The sequence below is a fragment of the Ascaphus truei genome, chromosome 3, assembly GCF_040206685.1.
Source record: "Ascaphus truei isolate aAscTru1 chromosome 3, aAscTru1.hap1, whole genome shotgun sequence".
In the NCBI taxonomy this organism is placed as follows: domain Eukaryota; kingdom Metazoa; phylum Chordata; class Amphibia; order Anura; family Ascaphidae; genus Ascaphus; species Ascaphus truei.
This window is the reverse complement of record NC_134485.1, coordinates 404,117,057-404,136,879: the sequence shown is the minus strand read 5'-3', so window position 1 is coordinate 404,136,879 and position 19,823 is coordinate 404,117,057.

Genomic DNA, 19,823 nt, shown 5'->3' with positions numbered 1-19,823 from the left:
AAGTGTTGTATAAAAAATATAAATTTCTCGAAATTATTGAAGGTTATGTAACAGGTTTCCCCCACCCTCTGGGAGATTACGCGGTGTGTTGTGCTGGTTTCCTGCTGGCTCACAGAATCGCTGAGTTTCCACCGGTGTTAGTTAAAAGACAGGACAGGCTTTTGGGGTGATGGTTGGTTCTGTCTCACTGGTGCGGCGCCTCCATCTCTTGCTGGCTCCAGGAGTGCTGGAGACAATCCCTGCAGGAGAACTCTCTTACTCTTACTCCCCCTGATTAATTGCACTCTCAGGCAGGGAATATAAAAGATACAGGACACCTACCAGCTCATATTGAACCCCCAAAATAACCACAACATATATATAAGCGTATAAGTGTCACAGAGGAGTGCTACTGAGCATGGCAATATATACTGTATTTAAAATCAGAGACAGAACATGAAACACAGACAGAGCTCAGTGCACATCCAGTGAAACTTATACACGGTACAGTGCCTAAATATATATATAGATATCTTTTGAATAAAATGGTCTTTTAGTTTAACTCTTCGGCCAAAGTGTTGTAAGCCCTTGAGCCCCTACATGGCAGACCACATCTCAAGGGTACCTAACATTAATATAAATTCTTACTAACCTGTGCATTACCAGGAAGAATGATTTATAATAAATCTGTCAAAATTAGTTGCATAGTTCTAAGTCTGATTGAAGCTCTTATTAACCTGTACATTACCAGGAAAAGCACTCTGTATTAGATTTGTCACAATCAAACTGCAAGCAAGCAAGTTCCCCTGAGAGTGGGAGATGCAATGGAGTGAGCATTTAACCATTTGAAAATGGGAGGGGGTGAGCTTCAAAATAGGAAGGAGGAGCCACCCTCCAATCAGCCAAGACCAGCTTAACAAGGATTGTAAAACATACATGACACCTACAAGCTCATATTGAACCCCCAAAATAACCACAACATATATATAAGCATATAAGTGTCACAGAGGAGTGCTACCGAGCATGACAATATATATTTAAAACCAGAGACAGAACATGAAACACATACAGAGCTCAGTGCTACATCCAATGAAACTTATACACGGTACAGTGCCTAAATATATATATATATATATATATATATATATATATATATATATAAAAAGGAAAAAAGAGGAGAGAGCGCACGCCCATAGCGTATAAAAGTATTTAATGAGGGGGAGGGGGGAGAGAGGGGGGTAAAAAACGCACTTACAAAAATGCAATAAAATCAAGCATATGTGATATATAATAATCACCACCATCCGGTTTTTCTCTAGACTCTTGGGGCAGTCCCAGGCTCCGTTGGTAAGGGAGCAACGTCACAGCAGATTCCCTGGGCTGGTAACACCATCCGGTTAGACTGCAGACTTTTGGGGCCGTCCCAGGCTCCGTTGGCAGTGGAGCAGAGTCCCAGCAAATTCACAAGGCAGGTGTGCTGTATAATAGTCCAAGAAAGAGGTCCCGTAATAGTGGTGCCTATAGTACTCGCGCCTGGATCAATATGCTCCAGCGCTTCGTGTAGACTCCAATGTCTGTGCGTCTGACGTCACGACGCTCCCTGACGCGTTTCGTCAGTCACGGCTAACTTTCTCAAAGGGATAACATGAGAGGGGGAGGTCCAGTATTATATATACACACCTCATGATGGTAATTAAGAGAAGTAACCTCCCCTACTCAGCTGCAATCGTTTTTTGTGCTGCTACACATTTATACACACCCATTTACATAAAATACAGATAATTAACCCTAAAAGGATTGGAAGAGATGGTTGGAGTAGGAGCAAAATTTAAAAACATACACTCTGAATACCAGTCTAAATCCCAATTCATTTGAATACTGATATTGATATTGAATACTGATCCAACAATTGTCTTTAATACACAGGAAGAAATATGCATTGATGCACTCACTTCATTTTGAGCGGTCCACCAATCCGACCAGGTTTGTGGAGGGAGACTTAGATGAGGATTGCAGTATTAGGCATTCACCTTTTAAACCTAAATCAGTCTTCTTCCCTTACCAGTCCAAGGGCGGTTTTGTGGAGACGTTCTATAGTCTGGTTTTGCTTGACTTTGAGTCCATGTGTGCTAAACCTATCAAATTAAATTCCAATTTAACCAAAGGTGAGCTGGGCGCATTGGGCGGGCTCAAGATCAACCATGATATAGTTATCAGACAGGCCGACAAGGGGGGGGGCATAGTCATTCAGGACTTATCTGCCTATCTCCATGAGGCACGCAGACTCCTGGATGACTCGGCCTCCTATACCTTGTTGGAATCCGATCCAGTGGACTCATACCAGTTGTTGCTGAAGGAGCTCCTTACTTCTGCACTGGGTGATGGTATTATTTCCAAAGCGGAATTTAAATTTTTATTTTGTTCACATCCACGCACTCCTATTTTTTATCACCTTCCTAAAGTGCACAAATCCTTGTCCAATCCCCCGGGTAGACCCATAGTATCGGGCGTGGAGTCGATGACATCGACCCTATCCCAATATGTTGATTATTTTCTCCACCCCTACGTCACTGCACTGAGGTCCCATGTTAGGGATACGCTCCATGTCATCGACTCTATTTCTGATATTAGGTGGAAATCCACCTATCTATGGGCAACATGTGATGTTTCATCATTATACACCTGCATTGAACATACCAAGGGTTTAGAGGCAATAAAATACTGGTTGGACAGGGATTCACACTTTTTCCGGAAAAACACAGGTTATTCATTTTAGAAAGTATTCACTTCATCCTTACGCACAATTATTTTTTATTTGAAGAGGATTTTCACTTACAAATCTGTGGAACGGCCATGGGTACGAGATTCGCTCCTAGCTATGCCAACCTCTTTATGGGGCATTGGGAAGAATCCCAAGTGTGGCAGAACACCTTGCTTGGAGCGGGTCTCGTATACTATGGCCGTTTCATAGATGATATTATTATAATTTGGGATGGAGAGGAGTCGGAATTATTCGACATCCTGAGCTCTTTCAGCAACAACTCGTTTGGACTAAAATTAACTTTTGATATTAATAGCTTGTCCACTGTCTTTCTGGATCTGGCACTGAGCATAGACACAGACTTGAATATTATCACCACCACACATTTCAAGTCTGTGTCTGTGAACAGCTACGTCCATGCGTCCAGCAACCATCACAAACATTGGCTCAACAATATTCCCTTGGGGCAGTTCCATAGAATACGGAGGAACTGCACAAGGGATGTTGACTTCGAAAACCAGTCGGTCACACTTGGGAAGAAGTTTCTTTCTAAGGGATATGATCCCGTCGTGGTTTCCGATTCTCTCAGCAGGGTGAGTTCCATTGCCAGAGCCACTTTGCTTGAGAAATCAAAAAATAAACAACAAAAAGGTAAACGTTTAGGATATGACATCCCAGCAATGCATACAGGGACGGATAGGTCGAATGTGAGGTTTATTACCACCTATAACCAGTCATCCAAATCCATTAATAGAATTTTGAACGATCATTGGTCCGTCCTCAAGTGTGATCCCCATCTAGGACCTATCCTGCCGGATAGAGCTACTGTTACATACAGGAAGGCTAGAAGTATAAAAAGTATATTAGCTCCCACTAGGCTTAAGTCTTCCTCAATCTGTGATACTGCAAAAAATAAGGGACCATTGGGTAACCATCCCTGTGGCCGCAGTCGATGCATTACGTGCAGGCATCTTTTGAATAATACTCATGTCTGTTCTCTAAGTAGGGGCATCACCTATGCCATCAGTAGCTCTATCACTTGTCTTAGCACTTACGTTGTGTACCTTATACAGTGCGGGTGCAGTCTAAAATATTTTGGACGCACCACGAGAACATTGGGAACGCGCTTCCTGGAACACAGGAGAAATGTTATTAAGGGTCTCAATAATCATAGTGTCTCTCGACACTTTAAATTATTTCACCAACAAAATCCCAAAACTATGCAAATTATGGGAATAGAGACCATCTCTCCTTGTGTTCTAGGAGGCGACCGATTCAAGACACTCTGTAGGCGGGAAACCTTTTGGATTCACCAATTGGGCACCCTTAATCCTGGGGGACTTAACGAATGTTTGGATGTCAGTACTTTAGTTTAGTCACTCCGTGGATGTCTCTTCCTGTTCTTCTCCTCTGCTTCTCAGTCCATCCTTTGTCTGGATCTCCTCCAGAGATTCACCTCCCCCCCTTCCCTCCCCCCCTCCCCCCCTCCCCCTTTCCCCCCCACCCATCCCCTCACCCCCCCTACCCCCATCCATCCTCTCTCCCCCCGTCTGAATAATGGATGTATTTTGAATTTTTTTTTTATACTTGCACATTTATGTGGTTTAATTAGAAATAAGATCATCCTAGGGTTTAATAGATGGTATTAGGTATTTATCCTCACATACACTATTACAATTATTGTATAGCCTTCATATAAATTAAAAATAAAATTAAAATTAAAATCAAAATTAATATTCACTTGAATAGGCACTTAATTTAGTTTGGCCATTTAGGGCCCGGGTAGTAAACATTGGCGAATGAGACAAATGGTAAAGTTTCCTTTTACACATACACTACATATCTTTTTCACATATATACCTCTTTATATATTTTATATAATATACTTTTTCCACATAACTTAACAATACAATTAATTAAAATATGTTCTCACAATTAATTAGTTCCCCGGGTCCTGGCCTTGTTTGTGGCATACAGACTCCAGACTGATGGTTCAAAATATCCCCAATCTGATCAGTTTTTTCCTAATAGGATCACATGAGATACTGTCTATATTCAATTTTAAATTATCTACACACCCGCCAAGGGCAATATTTGTACTTGATTGTGTATGTCTGTATATGTACACACTATTGCATTTTATTTATATAATATATATGATGTTATGTATCTCTTGTTTTTTAGTTATTAAATATATATGTATAGTATTAGCCTGTATGTGAGTCATTCCTCTCTATATACTAGGTGTGCTCAAGTATTAAATAACTGATGCACCCTGTGGATAATTATAACATATCCCATATATAAATTTATATACTATTGGTCAACTAGGTCTTGAAGCACATGCAGGCTGAATGCTTTTATATTTTTTTATTTTTTTATTTTTTTTACGTCTATTATTTTTATTTTTATTTTTATTTTGGTATGATCCCTTTAGGAATTTCTCAGTTCTTTTCTGTCTTTATGAACTATGTTATACCAGTCTATGGGTTATATACATATAGTATACATCTATGGTTTTTATATAAGTGAATTGGCAGATATAAGTATTTCTGTATAAATTGTGCAATTCATTCAAAATGAATTGGGATTTAGACTGGTATTCAGAGTGTATGTTTTTAAATTTTGCTCCTACTCCAACCATCTCCTCCAATCCTTTTAGGGTTAATTATCTGTATTTTATGTAAATGGGTGTGTATAAATGTGTAGCAGCACAAAAAACGATTGCAGCTGAGTAGGGGAGGTTACTTCTCTTAATTACCATCATGAGGTTGTGTATATATAATACCGGACCTCCCCCTCTCATGTTATCCCTTTGAGAAAGTTAGCCGTGACTGACGAAACGCGTCAGGGAGCATCGTGACGTCAGACGCACAGACATTGGAGTCTACACGAAGCGCTGGAGCGTATTGATCCAGGCGCGAGTGCTATAGGCACCACTATTACGGGCCCTCTTTCTTGGACTATTATACAGCACACCTGCCTTGTGAATTTGCTGGGACTCTGCTCCATTGCCAACGGAGCCTGGGACGGCCCCAAAAGTCTGCAGTTTGACCGGATGGTGTTACCAGCCCTGGGAATCTGCTGTGACGTTGCTCCCTTACCAACGGAGCCTGGGACTGCCCCAAGAGTCTAGAGAAAAACCGGATGGTGGTGATTATTATATATCACATATGCTTGATTTTATTGCATTTTTGTAAGTGCGTTTTTTACCCCCCTCTCTCCCCCCTCCCCCTCATTAAATACTTTTATACGCTATGGGCGTGCGCTCTCTCCTCTTTTTTCCTTTTTAGATATCTTGTGGACGTGGTTGGTCCATATTGAGAGCTGCCGGAGACCCTGCATACCAGCACCTATACCATTCAATGGACTATTTGAGGACTGGTTTATCCTTTTTTGCCTTTTTTTATATATACTATTGTTCATGTTTTTGTGGGCCTGATACTATTATAGGTCTGCAATACCATATATGTGTATATATTGCTTATATTATTAAGATATTCATCCATATTTACATCATATTGTTATAGCATATATATATATATTTATTGTATATGTTCTTTAGAGGCGCAGCTTTTTTCTTTGTTGTTTATATATATATATATATATATATATAGATATATTTTTAATAAAATGGTCTTTTAGTTTAACTCTTTGGCCAAAGTGTTGTAAGCCCTTGAGCCCCTACACGGTAGACCACATCACAAGGGTACCTAACACTAATATAAATTCTTAATAACCTGTGCATTACCAGGAAGAATGATTTATAATAAATCTGTCAAAATTAGTTGCATAGTTCTAAGTCTGATTGAAGCTCTTATTAGCCTGTACATTACCAGGAAAAGCACTCTGTATTAGATTTGTCACAATCAAACTGCAAGCAAGCAAGTTCCCCTGAGAGTGGGAGATGCAATGGAGTGAGCTTACAACACTTACAACACTTTTCCTGGTAATGTACAGGTTAATAAGAGCTTCAATCAGACTTAGAATTATGCAACTAAGTTTGATAGATTTATTATAAATCATTCTTCCTGGTAATGCACAGGTTAATAAGAATTATATTAGTGTTAGGTACCCTTGAGATGTGGTCTGCCGTGTAGGGGCTCAAGGGCTTACAACACTTTGGCCAAAGAGTTAAACTAAAAGACCATTTTATTCAAAAGATATCTATATATATATATATATATATACATGTAGAGGTATCAGTACCGTGTTAGCCGAGCTTCAATAATCAAAAAATAAATAGATGATACCGTTCTGTGGCTAACGAAATGCTTTTATTTGTGCGAGCTTTCGAGATACACTGATCTCTTCTTCCGGCGATGTTACAATGAATGAAGCAAGGATAACTTAAAAACAGTGTCTCTTGGAATGTTATCTGTGCTTGTCCTTCCCCCGGTGTGGATGTGTTTTATGGCTAGAGGTGTCAAAGGGTAACTGAAAGCAAGTGAAGAAAGAGTGTGTATGTGTATCAGTGTGAATAAAAATGAATGGAGAGCCCACAGTATAAACAGTGCTCTACACAAGGTGTGTGTGGAGTGAGAGGGATATAAATGGTGTGGGTGGGTGTGGAAATGTGAGAGTTTGTAGCACAACTAAAAGTGTGTGTGGATACTATGTGGTCCCTATTGGTGTATATGGATGGAAAAATAAGGAATATTAGTATGTGTGAGAGACAGCTGTGTGTGCATACATATAGCACAGTATGTACAGACATGGCCTTTAGCGCTCATGGGAAGAGAGTTCGCTAGTGTCAGTAATGACTCATAAAATTTCGATCTCTGTTTAGGCCACTGCTAAGTGTCCCGAACAGTTGCATAAATTTGTATTCATGCAACCGTCTCTCTTTCGGGGTTTTAAGATTACCTTTGAGTATGGCAACCCTCAGATCGTTCATCTTATGGCCAGAGTCAGAGAAATGTTCGCCAACAGGACTGTCTCTTGTTCCGCGTGTGATGCTGTGGCGATGCAGGATCATTCTCTTGTTTAGCCTCTGTCCTGTCTCACCTATGTAGTAGCAGCCCCCTGGGCATTTCATGCACATGATGAGGTACACGACATTGCTGGAGGAACAGGTGAACCCTCCTCTGATTTTGTATTCCCGATTCTTGTGTGGTATTTGTATTGTGTCCGCTGTGTAGAGCATTGCGCAGGTTTTGCATCTTGGGTCCTGGCATGGTTTTGTCCCGCATTCAGTTGTACTGCTGAATACTTTACTCCTCACCATAATATTCTTGAGATTATGGGGTTGTCTGTATGATAATAAGGGTGCTTCAGGGAAGACCTGTGGCAGTCTTGTATCTTCCTGGAGGATGGGTTGTAGTTTCCTGGCGATCTTGCGTAGGGCTCCTAGGTGTGGGTTATATGTGACCACCAAAGGAACCCTGTCGCTTGTCTCCTTCTGTTTGTATTCAAGGAGATCACTTCTTGGTATTCTGGTGGCTTTGTGAATTTGCTGGTCTACAATTCTGTGGTTATATCCACGGTTTATAAAGTCTGATCTCAAGGCTTTAATCCGCTGATCTCTGTCTGCTGTGTCGGAGCATATCCGGTTGTATCGTATGGCTTGACTGTAGATGGTTGCATGTTTGGTGTGTGTCGGGTGGAATCTGTTGTCCCTCAAATAGCTGGCTCTGTCTGTAGGTTTGCGGTATACAGAAGTCTGTAGTTGGTTGTTCTTTATAGTAATGGTGGTGTCTAGAAAATGTACTTCATCCGGGGAATGGGTGAGTTTGAGGTTGATGGTCAGGTGGAAAGTATTGAAGTTGTCATAGAACTGTAGGAGGTCCTGTTCGCCAGAGGTCCAAATCAGGAGGATGTCATCGATGTAGCAAAGGTATGTAAGGGGTTTCAAGTGACAGGTGGACAGAAAGTCACTTTTCAGTTTTGCGCAGAACAGATTGGCATACTGTGGCACCATCCGAGTACCCATAGCGGTCCCGGTAGTCTGGAGGTATGTGTCATTTCCAAATGTGAAGTAGTTATGGGTCAGAATAAATTCAATGCATTTAGTCACTGTCTCTGTGAGTGGCTCCTGCGATCCCAGAAAGTATCTGCAGGCTGAAATCCCATCCTCGTGGGCGATGTTTGTATAAAGTGACTCTACATCCATAGTTGCTAGTAGTGTTCCTGTAGGGAGGGGGCCAATGGCATTCAGTTTGTTTAGCAGGTCGGTGGTATCCTGGATATAGCTGGGTGTGTTCCTGACAAGTGGTTTTAGAATGCCCTCCACCCAGCCAGAAATATTCTCGGTAAGTGTGCCAGATCCAGAGATAATAGGGCGCCCAGGGTTACCCTCTTTGTGAATTTTAGGGAGCATGTAGAATGTGCCAGGTTTTGGGTTAGCTGGTATCAGGTCCAGAATTTGTTCTCTTGTGTGGATCGGGAGTGTTTTAATGATCCTGTTGAGTTCTCGCATGTATTTTTTAGTTGGATCCTCCTGCAGTTGGGTGTAGTACTTTGAATCAGAGAGTTGCCTGTGTGCTTCCCGCAGGTAGTCTGTGGTGTTCATTATGACCACTGCTCCTCCCTTGTCCGCAGGTTTTATTGTTATGTTGTGGTTGGACTTTAGCGATTCTATGGCTCTCCTCTCCATCAGTGTCAGATTATATGTTTGTTTCCTTACTTTGTCCAGGATGGTGGTTTTGGCGCTGTGTCTGAAGCTTTCAATGTACCGATCCAATGTGGGGTTGCGCCCAGTTTGTGGGATCCAGTTTGATTTTTGCTTCTCCCTGCTCATGTGCAGCGGCTCTCCTTCTGCAGTGTTGGCATAATCTTGGTTGTGTCTGTCATGAAGAACTCCTTAAGACGCAGCCTTCTGAAGTATTCTTCTAGGTCACTGCACAGCTCAATCTTGTCCATAGGCTTGGTAGGGCAGAATGTGAGACCCTTTGATAATACTGAGGACTCTGCTTGATTAGGTGTGTAATCTGAGAGGTTAACAGTGCAGTCCTGCTCTTGGTGACTGTCAATGTTTGTATTATTAGTTGTTGTGCTGGCTGATGCAGAGTATCTCATTCTTAGCCTCAGTCTGTGCAGTTTCTTTTCCTTAATGCTAATTAGACCCTTCAGGAGTTTTTCATAGAATGTTTGGAGTCCTCTCCATGTGTCTGTGTGTATTTCTCCTGTCTCCAGGATGCTGTCTATTGTCACCTTTGTCTTTCTCCTGTTGCTGTAACAGATGCTGATGAGATGGTTCCTTAATCTTTCTGAGTTCCTGGTGCACAGTTGTTGGGAGAATTTTGTGTTGTATGTGGTAGCAAGTGGGTTGTTGAGGACGAGTCCTTTCGGGATCAGATGCTCCTTCTTGCATTTGCTGAGGAAGATGATATCGCTGTCTAGTTGTGCCTGTTTTTTTCAGTAAATCCTTTAGCTTCATTTGGGTGCGGTACAATGTGGTATCTTCCATATTTTCATGTAGAGGTATCAGTACCGTGTTAGCCGAGCTTCAATAATCAAAAAATAAATAGATGATACAGTTCTGTGGCTAACGAAATGCTTTTATTTGTGCGAGCTTTCGAGATACACTGATCTCTTCTTCCGGCGATGTTACAATGAATGAAGCAAGGATAACTTAAAAAAATATTATGGTGAGGAGTAAAGTATTCAGCAGTACAACTGAATGCGGGACAAAACCATGCCAGGACCCAAGATGCAAAACTGCGCAATGCTCTACACAGCGGACACAATACAAATACCACACAAGAATCGGGAATACAAAATCAGAGGAGGGTTCACCTGTTCCTCCAGCAATGTCGTGTACCTCATCATGTGCATGAAATGCCCAGGGGGCTGCTACTACATAGGTGAGACAGGACAGAGGCTAAACAAGAGAATGAACCTGCATCGCCACAGCATCACACGCGGAACAAGAGACAGTCCTGTTGGTGAACATTTCTCTGACTCTGGCCATAAGATGAACGATCTGAGGGTTGCCATACTCAAAGGTAATCTTAAAACCCCGAAAGAGAGACGGTTGCATGAATACAAATTTATGCAACTGTTCGGGACACTTAGCAGTGGCCTAAACAGAGATCGAAATTTTATGAGTCATTACTGACACTAGCGAACTCTCTTCCCATGAGCGCTAAAGGCCATGTCTGTACATACTGTGCTATATGTATGCACACACAGCTGTCTCTCACACATACTGCTGCGGCACAGTTTATTCGAGCATTTGCCCGTTCTGTGCCGCAGCAGTAGCCTGAGAGGGGCGCTCTCCCTACCGCTGCCGGGTCCGCCGGGTCCCCCGGAACCCCCTGCCGCTGTCCCGCGATCGCGGGACACCAGGGCTCCCTCGGGGAGCCCTGGACGCGCGTGCAGGGGGCGCAGGCTCCCGAAGACGCGTGACCGCGCGTCTATGACGCGCGGCACGCCGAGGGGCGGCCACTAGCAAGCCGGGAAATCTCCCGGCTTGCGGATCTGGCCGCACTGCGATAAAGTGTGTCGCCAGTGTACTAATACTCCTTATTTTTCCATCCATATACACCAATAGGGACCACATAGTATCCACACACACTTTTAGTTGTGCTACAAACTCTCACATTTCCACACCCACCCACACCATTTATATCCCTCTCACTCCACACACACCTTGTGTAGAGCACTGTTTATACTGTGGGCTCTCCATTCATTTTTATTCACACTGATACACATACACACTATTTCTTCACTTGCTTTCAGTTACCCTTTGACACCTCTAGCCATAAAACACATCCACACCGGGGGAAGGACAAGCACAGATAACATTCCAAGAGACACTGTTTTTAAGTTATCCTTGCTTCATTCATTGTAACATCGCCGGAAGAAGAGATCAGTGTATCTCGAAAGCTCGCACAAATAAAAGCATTTCGTTAGCCACAGAACGGTATCATCTATTTATTTTTTGATTATATATATATATATATATATATAGGCACTGTAAAGTGTATAAGTTTAATTGGATGTAGCACTGAGCTCTCTCTGTGTTTCATGTTCTGTCTCTGGTTCTAAAGGGTATATAAAAGATCTGGAACGCTTTATTCATCAACAATGCTGATAATGTCTCTTTGACTTCTATCTGCAGAAGTGCTGGGATGCTCCAAATTTCTTATAGATGTTACTCCACATGTGTCAGGGAGAAAAACAAAGAAATCACATCATAGTGCAACACAGCTGATACTAACAGTTAGAGTGTAACCAACAAAACACACATACAAGACAAACACTACATATAACAATTAAGGCTGACTGAAATAAAAATGAGAATTTATTAACACACAAATGATGAGGCAGATGTGGGATCCGGTCGGTAAAAACCAGAATCCTACTTACAGGACTGCCACAGATAATACGCAGAGGATTGAAGTGTGTCTTGTCTTTGCTGCTGCTCCGTCCGAACACGTGACCTCCCAGTAGTTCCTTCCTTCGGCGACCGGAACTGCGTCACTCTCCGCGACACCAGAGCTTCCGGGGGCTCAAGCCCTCTCTCTCTCAGCAATTTAACACTGAATTCGCTGTTCTGGGAGCATCAAACAAGCACCAAACACGTCCTCTCCTTGTAGCATCTGTGTCTCACGTCCTGCTAAGTCTCTGCCGCACTGCACAATAAAATCTACAAAATTATTGTTTTGAATTGGGAGTCTTTTTAAAATAAATTGTAACATTTTAAAATAACTATTTATTAATTTTATCATATAAATATATGTTTTTATTAAATATTTATATTAACACTTGGTCACTTTAGTGGCAAGGATTCTAGTGAGGAGCAGGCATGGCCATACCTTATAAATATAAGTTTGAAGTCAGTGTATTAATGATAAGAACATTGTAGATAGTATTTGTAGAACATTGGTGTTAGGAAATCAGTTTAAGTGTATCTGTATGTTTAGTGTTGTGTAGTAAGGCTGTTTGTCCATTAGGCATGATTGATAGAATAAGTGTATAGGCTGATGTGAGTTCACCATATCCAATAGCAGTTAACCCGTCGGTATATAAGACTATCAAGTACCTAGTGACGTAACCCCTGAAGAAGTGCGCATGCGCAAGAAACGCGTTGGGCCGTTTTGTAGATTTTATTGTGCAGTGTGGCAGAGACTTAGCAGGACATGAGACACAGATGCTACAAGGAGAGGACGTGTTTGGTGCTTGTTTGATGCTCCCAGAACGGCGAATTCGGTGTTAAATTACTGAGAGAGAGAGGGCTCGAGCCCCCGGAAGCTCTGGTGTCGCGGAGAGTGACGCAGTTCCGGTCGCCGAAGGAAGGAACTCCTGGGAGGTCACGTGTTCAGACGGAGCAGCAGCAAAGACAAGACACACTTCAATCATCTGCGTATGATCTGTGGCAGTCCTGTAAGTAGGATTCTGGTTTTTACCGACCGGATCCCACATCTGCCTCATCATTTGTGTGTTAATAAATTCTCATTTTCATTTCAGTCAGCCTTACTTGTTATATGTAGTGTTTGTCTTGTATGTGTGTTTTGTTGGTTACACTCTAACTGTTAGTATCAGCTGTGTTGCACTATGATGTGATTTCTTTGTTTTTCTCCCTGACACATGTGGAGTAACATCTATAAGAAATTTGGAGCATCCCAGCACTTCTGCAGATAGAAGTCAAAAAGACATTATCAGCATTGGACTTTGTTTCACCCTTTGGACTATTACGGCGCCGGTCTGTATTTTATATGTTTGGTTTTTTACTAACTGTGTCCTGGAGTTAGTGTCACCTGGCAGCCTATGTCATATGTATTTTTGGTAGTATAGAATCACTGTCACCACTTCATTTATTTATACACCATTTTTAGCGCTATATACACCAGTATTTTTTTCCGTTCTTCTTTTTCCAGTCTAGGTGTAGCAGCTTTAAATACACGTTAATATGAGCACTTTATTTTTTTCTAGATCACGTAGGAATATCAATCTAGATCTTATTTTCCAGGACCCAGAATCGGTGCCATTAGTTGAGCACAAAGAGGCTGACTTCCATCCGATTCTAGTCCAATTGGAAAAATCACTAATTGCAGAAAGTAAACAATGGTGGGAAGTTACCACTTTGAGTAAGTACTTAGAAAACCATCGTATTCCACGGGGACTTAGAGTCTAAAAAGTACCTGCAGTAGATACTCAAAATGTTCCATTCATGCAGGAATGGAACGATATTTTAGATAATTGTTCCTTTTCACTTATGAAATTACTAATACATCAGCGTAAAAAAACACTCACTCAACTTGATGATGAGATTGACAATTTGAAATGTAAGCTTGATCCCTTTTTAAACAATGTAGAACTACTACAGATTGAACCCACTATAAAAAAGAGACTAGACCAAGTAGAATTGGAAATAGTGGGTACAAAACAGAGTAAGTTCTTTAGGGATAAATCTGATTATGACACGGGTCACCAAAGGACCTGGAATAAAAAAAGTAAAGAACTTGGGGCCTCATGCAGTAAGCGTCGATTATGTGAAATCGGCAATCTTACCGATTAGTCATGTTATTGGCGATTTTTCCTCTCCGTATGCAGTAAGTGCCGAATACATTCAAAATCAACCCGAAAACATTTCCGCCCACTCTCACGAAGATTAGCCGATCACACACAGGTGTATCGGCGTGCGTGGCGGGGTGCTGTTAGGTTGCCCAATCACAAATCTTGCTGAATCAGGCGAAACAAGCATGTATTGGATTGCGCGCCATATTTAAAGGCAACGTGTACTGCTAATCATTCTCTGTGTTGTTGGGAGTGAGAGAGAGAGAGACGCACAGAGCTGGCTGTTTGAAGATTTGCATATTGACTGAGAGACTTGTTGTGTATTGGGTGAGCTTTGTCCATTGTTGTTTTGTTTACATCTTTGTCTTGTTTTATATGTGGAAGTGTTTCGTGTGATTGGCTGTACATTTCATGTCTGTTTTTTGTGAGTGCTGGAAGTATGCCCGCAAAGCGTGGGAAGAGTGATGCTGGTGGGAGTGGGAGTGCTACTCGTGCGAGTACGCGTCGGAGTGAACGTACTGTTCAGGGGAGTGATGTTGCTGAGAGTGCGAGTGGTGTTGCAGGGAGTGGGAGTGCTCGTGCTGCGAGTGGTGTTGCTGGGAGTGGGAGTGCTGTTGCTGGGAGTGGGAGTGCTGTTGATGGGAGTGGGAGTGCTGGTGCTGGGAGTGGGAGTGCTGGTGCTGGGAGTGGGAGTGCTGGTGCTGGGAGTGGGAGTGCTGGTGCTGGGAGTGCTGGTGCTAGGAGTGTGAGTGCTGGTGCTAGGAGTGTGAGTGCTGGTGCTAGGAGTGGGAGTGCTGGTGCTAGGAGTGTGAGTGCTGGTGCTAGGAGTGGGAGTGCTGGTGCTAGGAGTGGGAGTGCTGGTGCTGGGAGTGCTGCTGGTGGCGCAGTTGCTGATGGGGTGGATGGTGGTGGCGTGCTTGCTGGTGGCCAGCTTTTGGAGGCTCTTCCATTGGAAGAAGGAGAGTCCAGTCAGCACCAGCCAAGCTCTGACCCTAAACCTGCTCGGAAGAAACGTGTGGAGAAGCCACGTAATCCTCGCTTCAATGACCAGGAAAATAGAGCTCTTGTCACTGGCATTCTGGAGCACTATGACAGTATATATGGACATTTACTAGGTAAGTGTACCTTTACATTTATTAATCAAATACATGTGATCCTAGGTCATCTGAGTTTTGTTCATATGCAAATATGGGTTCACAATATCTTTCTATGTTAATTAGTCTGGAAACACAGCTTTTTATCATGCGTTACAAGGACAACTAAACACAGGCGGTCAATTTGCCATAACTGCATACAATATGAATGCAACCTTGCTTACATGTATAGGTTTAGTAGTGAATGCTCATGTGCTTCACATATTACACCTAAAACAGCATGTTTGCTATCTCTTGGAACAGCTAGCAGTGTAGGAAACTGGTGCTTGTATTATTATTAATTAACCTCATATATTTTATATGTTTTTCAAGGGCGGACAAGTTCAGCAAGCAGAAAAGAAATGTGGGACACAATAGTCATTGGTGTCAATGCGTGTGGGAATCATGTGAGGGACAAGCGGAATTGTCACAAGAGATTTGATGATATTAGGTCCAACTTGAAAAAGAAAATACAACACCAACACGTGCATGCTACTGGCACTGGAGGTGGGCCGACACCACGTCTCATATTAAGTCCATTGGAGGAGCTGCTTCGGGCAAAATTACTTCCCGTCCTCGTGGAAGGCTTACCTGGTGACCGGGATATTGGAATTTATCCCTCACAATTTCCACCAGGTGAGAAATATTAATGTACTAGGCGTGTCGTTGCTTACAGTTATTTTGCATATTTACACTGCTTTTTATACTGTCTTCACAATATAAGCATACCTGCATCTATATATGTATATGTCAGATTCTGTATATATATATATCTCAAAATAGACATATATGTTGTAGTCCTACTAAAAGCAGTAACTAATATAGCACGTGCCATTGCGTGCTCATTTACATGTGAATTCCCAAAATGCATTGCTGCAGTGGAATCAATTGATGGTGGGCGAAGATGGGGAACAACAGGGTAGTACACATGTGTAACACATGTTAATGAGAAATTATTACTAGCTACAGGTACAGAACATAAATATGTATAATATTTTTGTGTATTTTATTTATTTTACTCCGACAAACATGACATTACTGCCTATTTTAAGCATGCATCAAATATATTGCATGCAACGGCCTACAAACATCACTTGCACTAACACATCTATAGTTGTTAATGAAAAGGTCCATTTTTGATTTAAGTCATATACAGACAGCATAATGAGGCACACGTATCATATGTTATGTCATTGTTTTCATAACTTAAAAACTGCACACGACTATTTAGCTCATCTACCATTGTGTTAAAGCAGCTGCAATTAATATCTCATCACAGCATACACTTCAACAGAGGGGGTGGGGTTCAGCACACACACTAATTACAGCCTCATTTTAGGGTCAACTTAGTTCACACCATTTTCACCTGTTTCAAGTAATTGAAAGGTGTGGCTGATTAGGCTTTTTGGGGAAGGGAATACCGTTCTTACAACCTGACTAGCACAACTGAAGTTAATCACACTCATTTGAAAGCTTCACTTTAGCTACTAAATGCCCCAACAACTCATTACTTATCAAAGCGTACGTCCCACATTAGTTCACTCATATCTATAGTTGAACTACTATCAACGACACATTATCACACACTGCATGTCTTGTCTTGTTGAGTCACAGCCACATTCAGGTGTGCCACATCTTATATTAATGTACCACACATATCCTCTACCAAAAACAACACTTTTTGCAATATGACCACCTTCATGATAACCATTGTGAATGGTCATCTCATGATAGTTATGTACATTATGATACTGATATCACTACACAACATATGATTTTTATGTACAAATGTAATGTATTTTTCCTCACGCATTACTGCAGAACCATAGTATGTTGTATGTTAGGGAACTCAAAACTTCTAAGTACACAGGCATGTACATTGTTATTACAACTATTTATGTTCACTTTCACACATACATTTTGGGTAAAGGAACTGATGCTGTTAGGTACTCATAAATACAGAACATACAATAACTGTTTGTTCAATATTTACACATGTAATTGTAAAACTAATGTTATTGTTAAATATAGTTGCCCCTGGAGGACATGTGTCACCTGAGACGGAACAAGTGTCTTCACCTGGGTCAGCCAGCTCAACACACCTAGAAGGTGAGTGTATCAGTTGGTGGCCATATAATATGTGCTCTTCTATATGTTATGTTGTCATGTTCATTATTTGTTTTGCACATCTTCTTTAAATAGGATTACTTAGTGTATGTGAAAATGAAGTGTAAGGCAACATGTATTGTGTTACTGATGTTAACTATCATGTAGGAGTTGTGAGTTTAGAGCAAGTTTTCATTCATTCATATTTCATACTGAGTCCAAACATTATTCTTAAGTCAAGGTAGTTTTTAATGTGAGGTTATAAAACGTATGGAAACATGTTAGTTGTTACTTATGACACAGTAGAATTACATAGTAACACAGCAGAGATTAACATGCCATTTAATAATGTGTACATTTATTTGTAGAACATGATGAAGAGGATTATGATGATGATGATGATGCCGCCGCCGCCATAGACACACAAATACAAGCAAGTGACCATGAAGACGTTCCAATTGAAACTGTTTTACCGCCAAATCGTCCAGCAAATACGACATACGATGCAATTGTAGCTTCTGAGGGAAAAATTGTGGAAGCAGAAAATCGTCGCCATTCTGACCTGATGACAGTGCTGGAAAGGATGATTGCACTGCAGGAAGAAACAGTTTCACAATTGGCACATCTCCACAGAGTCTTCATTGAAGTGCCGAAACAGTTGCAAAAAATCAACACCTCATTCGAAGCATTAGTTGTTCAGCAAACACAAGCTAATTACTTGAGAATGACGAATGTACCACAATTCAACTTGAACAGCTCACAGGCAGGATCTGTTCATGCTGGTCAGTTTTCACCACATGCTTCTGATCTTCATTCACCAGGTCCGAATGTTACCGGTCAAGTAGCAGACATTGCTGTGCAGGTTCCTGATGACATACTACCGCTGCCATCTGTACAAAATCAGCAGCTGACACCTACAAAGGAGCCCACAAAAACAAAACACAAGCAGTTACTACTGACCAGTTTTTGGTCAAAAACAACAAAAGACACACATGAAACAGACCAACCATCACTTGTGCAGTGTCTACCAACTTGCTCACATGTGTCAGTAGGCACAAGCCCTGTCGGTGAGTCACTGGCCACAAGCCCTGTAGGTGAATCACTGCCCAAAAGCCCTGTAGGTGAATCACTGCCCAAAAGCCCTGTAGGTGAATCACTGCCCAAAAGCCCTGTAGGTGAATCACTGCCCAAAAGCCCTGTAGGTGAATCACTGCCCAAAAGCCCTGTAGGTGAATCACTGCCCAAAAGCCCTGTAGGTGAATCACTGCCCAAAAGCCCTGTAGGTGAATCACTGCCCAAAAGCCCTGTAGGTGAGTCACTGGCCACAAGCCCTGCCCGAGAAGTGCCAGAGGCCACTCAAAGTGGCTCTGTTGTGGCTAAAGTTGGTGGCAAACGAAAAAGGAAAATTCAAGAGACAACAAGCAGGCCTGTTACTCGGTCTCAAAAGGAACAAAAAAAATAAATGTTCTAATTCACAAAATATGTCTTTGGCCTTGTTTTGTTGACTTCAGATTATCTAATTAATATTGTATGTATGCTGAAGAGTGTGTTGTTTCCAAACTTTCAAATATGTTCTTGTACACGTGAAGTTTTGGAAATGTTAACACTCCTAATTAATGAATAGTGTTCTAAATATTTATGTTTTAATCGTCTGTTCAGTAATGGTCCACCAGGAGCCAGTTGCTAAGTTTAGAGAAGCTGCCATTGACTTTGCAGCAAAACATTGCATTTGGGTGTGTTACTTGATGTAATCATTGCATGTGCATATTATTCACATGCAATTATAAAAGCACCTATTTAACTGCAAACATCTTTCTTGTACGTGTACAGCAGGATTTTGTGTTAAATATTACTTACCTTTGCTGGCCATTGTAATGTTGTCCTTTAATCATTTATGTGTTCTTGTTTCAAGAACATCTCTGAATTTATACTAATATATATGTAGTATGTATGCATATATGCACACACACACACACACACACTGTGTGTGTGTGTGTGTGTGTGTGTGTGTGTGTGTGTGTGTGTGTGTGTGTGTGTGTGTGTGTGTGTGTGTGTGTGTGTGTGTGTGTGTGTGTGTGTGTGTGTGTGTGTGTGTGTGTGTGTGTGTGTGTGTGTGTATGTATATATAGTACTATCTAAACTGGTATAGATGTATTTACAAAAAACATACACTTCATGCTTCCTTGTGAAAACACAGTATTTAAATAATACAGGCCTAATGTTTGAGAACTATACTAAGTGTGAGCCTCTAACATTATTGGGCGCAAACAAATGTTTATTACTTAATTCACTCATGTTTATCACCATTTAAATAGGTTTCATACAAGGCCTACTTACTGCCATCAATATGTTGTGTGTACTCCAGCAATATTTAAAAAAAA